The sequence below is a fragment of the Diadema antillarum genome, unplaced genomic scaffold, assembly GCF_040938485.1.
Source record: "Diadema antillarum isolate AM-2024a unplaced genomic scaffold, OU_Dant_1.0 seq00000201_RagTag, whole genome shotgun sequence".
NCBI lineage: Eukaryota > Metazoa > Echinodermata > Echinoidea > Diadematoida > Diadematidae > Diadema > Diadema antillarum.
The window spans coordinates 960,001-966,078 of NW_027271261.1; positions in this window are offsets into that span (position 1 = coordinate 960,001).

Genomic DNA, 6,078 nt, shown 5'->3' on the forward strand with positions numbered 1-6,078 from the left:
TTAAAAAAAAAATATGTTGAGGGCTTATTATAACCTCTTTGTCAGTAAACAAGGATATTAACGTGCTTGCTTGGAAAACAGTCATATTTTGGTCGTGGATATACACGAAGAAAGTGAGTTCGTTGTGATCAACAGTACGTAAATCTGCGCCACTGAAGCCTTAAGACGAGTAAAAAGAGTGGGAAAAGAGCCTGAAAATGAACCATGAATGTATACATTGGAGATTGAAAATGTAGTTTTTGGACTTCAGGTGCGTGTAGCGTATGTGTGCATATAACTTGTCAAAAATAGCGCGTACATACTATAAGGTCCACTTTCTCCAACGCAGATTTAAAATTTTGCCAAATTGTTCATTTTCTATTTCATTCCGCATTCTAAAGAATTGAGAAAAATTAGTTTCGGATACTGTAACTACAGTGCAATCACACGAGCTATCCTGATGTATGTGGATGAGAACTATGTTCCTCTGTAAACGACAATATTTTTTAAAGAGAAATATAGTGGGGTTATGGGAATGTTTGGGAATGCATTTTTTTTTTTACTTTTGTCATTTTCCTCCAGTGCTGATGGTTAATGCAGATTACCATTAATTTTTTTCCTATGCGGTACACTGTATACCTTGCACTAGTTACCCCAGTAAACTGTAGTGGAGCGTAGCATATCCCGAAGGTGAATTTCAGCTGTCTTTGAATACCTTTTGAAGTAGTTACAATACATGAATGTGTGATTGAATTCATCAAAAATTCATGTAATTATTTTTACCTTCTCAGATAAGTGTGGTGGCTAAATTACCAATGTAATAACATTGCGATTTCTCTTGTTAATTGTATCAATTCCGTTGACAAAACAGTGATTGCGGAGTCACACAATGTTTATAGTGTTATGTGAGCAGTGTCTGCACACCTATACCTCATGTTTAAGATAGTCACTTATCTCTCACCTGTTAATTAATATGCAAATTCCACTAAAACAACATTGCTAATGTTAAAATTACATTAAAATCATTGGGTTTTTTAAGAGGAATCTCCTTTCTTTTCTTGTTTCACAGCATACTATAATTATGTTGTATTACCGATCAATTACCTAGTTTTGTTTATTGGATTTCGCCATCGTTGATGTTGAAACATGGCACTTTCGTTCACGATCATTATATTTATGATTATGCGAGCAGGTATAATAGGCTAATGATAAGCCCACACCTGGTGATTAAATGCACGACATAGCGTTTATCATATACAAGAAACAAATTTAGTCTGTTAGTCTCACATAGATGTATCTGTTCGTTGTCTTGAGCGGTCATCGTGTCATTAGTTGCGCTATCATATTTGTAGTCTATAAGATAATATCAGGGGGAATAATAGCAAATTGCTCCCAAACAATTTAGAACTAATCTAAGCAAGTCTCCCTGGAGTATCATCGTTGTCGCAGAGCTATACTCCGGCGTTAGATTGCGGGGGAGGTGCATGTTTGCTGCCCATATTAAACAGGGAAGTGCGATTCTCCCTGTGACAACCATATAACCCAACTGTGTGCCATGCTTCTCTGATTACAAGTGCATGCGCAGTGTAAGTACATCCTCATTCTTTAAAACGTTTTTTAGATTCTCCGAAGTTTATAGAAGGAAATGATATGTTGTGCACGCTCCAATTATCTCTAGTTTGTGCTGACGTATATCATGTGTGGCTTGGAGTTTTGAAATATTTATTCTAGCCAGAGGATGTCTTATGCTTTATTGTTTTAAGAATTGAGAGGTTTTGTATTTGCACATGATGTCAGTAGTACAGCAAATTGAACTACAAGACGCATTTCAAAGAAATATCATGCTTTAGCAGCACGAAGAAATGGAGAGACATTCTATGTAAAGATAATATCTGGAATCGTAAAATATTTTGTGATGTCGAAATTTTGTTAAATTTATACTAGACTGAATTACTGCGGAAGTTATAGCACGTAAATATTATTGGAGACATCGCATTTCTTTTCTCTCTCTCTCTCTCTCTCTCTCTCTCTCTCGCGAAATGATTTTATTCGCAAGATCATAAAAATGAGCATTTTACTAAAACACACAAATATGTCCATAGGTGCACTTTGCAGGAGGAAATATACAACAATCATTTAATTTTTCATCGACAACAGTAGAATCACCAGTTTTATTGTTATTGAATGACAATCAGGCCTTGTCATGCAACAGATGCCTACTTCCAACAATTAAGATGACAAATGTTAACTATATATATACATATATATATATATATATATATACATGTTATATGTTTATGTTTTTATTTTCTTGTATTACAGTGCACTCCCGTTACAACACACACGGCTATAACGGAATTCCGGCTACAACGAAATAAAGATCCAGGTCGCAAAATTATCGGCTCTATGTTTGTTTGTTTTTTATTGTTTATTTGTTCGGTTATAACGAAATTTCGATATAACGAAAGAAAGCTGCCGGTCCTGAGGACTTCGTTATATAGCGGGAGTCCACTGTATGTGGGAGAGTGCAACGTGTGATTACACATAGTATAGATCTTAACCCGAAGTCACGTATAATAATATGTCTCTCAAATTTATCAAATTCCAAACTTAAGCTCATTACCTGCAGTTACCAGCGGAAGCTGCGCAATGCATTTAAAGCTGTTTGAAAACGTCTCCAAGAACCACCTTTCTAAATAGTGAAGTTGTTGTTTTGATAATTATGTTTGTGTTGCTTTGAATTCTTTTCATGATACTTTCTATTAAAATCAAGTGCCTGTAGGCCTCTAGCATAAAATGATGTTTACATGGATTCATTTTGTTATCTCTTTTCGACAAAAGAGCACGATGCGTTGCTGTGATTGAGGACTATAAAATTGCAGATTAATACCTTATAAATTAAAACAGATATAACAATCGATGTGTTCATTTTTTCATCACGTATGCTACTTTGTGTAAGCACACACCCCGTGTACATTTTTTTAAAAAGCGCCACACATCATATTACATTAGTTCCTAAAATGTGAACTACTAGTACTGTGTCATAATGTTTCAACTCTGTCGAGGCTTGTCCCGAAGAGCAAAATTCTGAGCCTCTTCAGATTTTCTCGCAGAAGTACTTCAACGCTGAAGTTCCACAGATAAGGAGCATTTGTTTCGCCTACACAACATTTCATTCATTCTTTCTACACTTACGCTTTTTAAAGCACTGGGTATGTGTGCATGCGTACGCATGATTAATATCACCCAATTGTATGGAAAGTTTGATCAAACTACTTTTAATGCATTTGGTCTTTCTGAGAGGTATACGATGCACGAAGGAATGCATACATTCAGATGATAATTATGATCTCTGTCAAGTTTATATATTATGTTATCGAAAAGCATAATCATGTTGTCATCTCTTTATATTCAGGGATGGCCTCGTTTTCTGGATGAACTGGAGTACCTGTTGGTGACGTCGGGAAATGAAATGAAAGGATCATGAGAGGTTTGTAGGTTATTGATGCTGTTTTTTCTCCTGCTGGAACATACTTTTTTCTATCCTCTCTGCTTCGGGGTCAGTGTTAGAGATCCCCTCATGGCGGCCGCCTCCACGACAGCGTATACCGGTGACGGTTTGCTCTTCTATTTCTGATCTTGGCACGGACACACAGCTCACTTGACTTTCCATGCCAATGTATACATAGGTGTTGGTATCGTGGTTGCCATGGTGTGGTTTCTGTTTCCCGAGACATGAAGAGCGTTCGCCAGCTGCCAGAATTAGCTCATCAAAGAGAGGTCTCCAACGAAAGATCCTTCGACAGTCAGCGCCCGGCGGACCTCAACATTGGACGTTTTTGAGCACGTCACTTCACAAATTTTTCTTACAAAATGAGGTGCCCATGGTGCTGCAGACGGGGTTAAGTGGTTTATTGCTGGTCTGTTGACGAGGGGAGAAGGAACCATACGTTATAATAAAATGTATCTCCACCTGATCGCACTAACATGTGGTTCCTAGCTACGATCTATAAGTATTGAGATTAGATGGATACCTTTGATTTGATACATGCAGTTTTGAAAATGTTCTTCTTATATTGTAAGATATAGTATCCCGCAGATAATAGACATTACGACTGTGTTGCATTTTCTCTCTTGTCGCTAACTTGGGAAAAAACTAGATGTACGTTTTTATAGTTTTGGGCGCATCATTTTGTCAAGATCTGAAACGGAGAAGGATATTTTTGATTCGTGCATGATGGTATTGTACATGTGCAAGGGTCTGTTATGTTTTTTTGTGTGTGTGTGTTTGTGTGGGTTTTTTTTAGTGTTGCCCGATTGTTCAAAATTCAGGCATGTGAACAGCTGAAATCATACGAGTAACAATGATATACAATGTTATTAGGTTTCTTCCTATCAAGAAATCATATCTTCAGTAAATTGTATCTATTTCGTGTATCAAAGTCTTGTCATTTTCGAACATCAAAGTATGAGCTTCAATGAAATAATTCCTATAACTTTTGCATTGCCAAATTTCATCTGAGCATGAGATGATTTGAAAACTACCGATTTTCCCGCTATAGAGCGTGTCCATTGCACAGTGACCGTTTAGCATGGACATAAGCGGCAGAAACACATTTGAGAGAGCGGAAACAAATATTGTTATCGTTATTTAGTTCGTAGATATCAATCTAATCGGAAATTATACATCATTGTCATAATATGATTACATCATTATTACAATTACCATCTTCACTACTGTTAACGGTGTCATTTTTCTTGGTTGTATCACCACAACTGCATGACCATTGTTGAATGTAAAGAATCAAGTGGCAATATTCAAATTAATGATTCTTACGGCTACTTGTTTTTATTGCAAATGATCGACAAATTGCCCGTCACCGGCGTAATACATATCTGTTTTTGAGTGTTTTGAGTAATAGTCACGATACATTGAGTGTCTTGAGTAATAGCGCCATGATGAATATCATGGACGTACATTGGGTATTACATGCCATTATGATTTTGTTATGGCTATCAACTACTCAAACCACTAAATTGTGTGTATTTGACGTGTGGATAAGTTACAACCAAGTATCAATATAGTCTTTGCGAACCTGTTTAGTCGCTGTTGCTGTTGCTGTTGCTGTGTGTGCAAAATTTAAAGCTCAAGAAATAATTATGATTTCATAATTTCCATGCCCTTGATGGCATTGCAATATAGCATATAGAACGCGTGTAGAATGGAGTAGATTTATAGGAAGGGTGTTCTAGTGTGCGTAGAGTCAACAGCTGCGAAGTAGCACTTTTCTTTTTATTCGTAGGTATAATTCCCGCATATAAAAGACATGGATGGTGATGATTTGCCTTGAGAATTTGAGCCGCTGTATATGTGCCACTTATCAATATACCTTTGAATGAGATATTCGCTTTCCGATATGTCAATGTTCTCTGCTCATAGACACCAACATACATTTTATCTTCCGATTGCATGTGCACAATAATGTGGTATAATAGAGAGCAGGGCGGTAATTTGGTTCAGTCGGTAGCGCGTCTGCCTCCAGATCCGAAGGACCCGGGTTCGATTCCCGAGTCTAACAAAGCAATGTTGTGTAATCATACTGTCCCCTCAGAACTAGCAAGAGGAAAAACACTTTGTCCCTCGGATAGGGCATAAAATGGAACTTTCGTGTGCAACAGAGTCACAACTCATGCAGGTAAAGGATCCCGTTTCATTCATTCATGGTAGAAAGCAGGGTGCAAAACCCGGTGAAGTGGTCCCGCCTGTCCCGCCTCACAGCCAACTGGACCGCATGGAAGACCAGATAGTGCAGTGAATATGGGCTATCCGGCCATCTTCTCAGATAAAAAAGAAAAATGAAACAAACAGCAAACAAACCCCTTCTCCAAAGATAAACCAAAATCAAAATGTTCAAATACTTCTTGCATATTCAAAAATAGTCCAGCTGTGTCTCAACGTCTGCACTTTCATTACGTATGATAACTATACAGGTGTTATTCGTACATGTCATGTCATCTCCATTATTATCTTTGCCGAGGTTTCACACACTCGAGAGTATACAGTTTATGGCTCTATACAATTATCATGACAAGAATAGA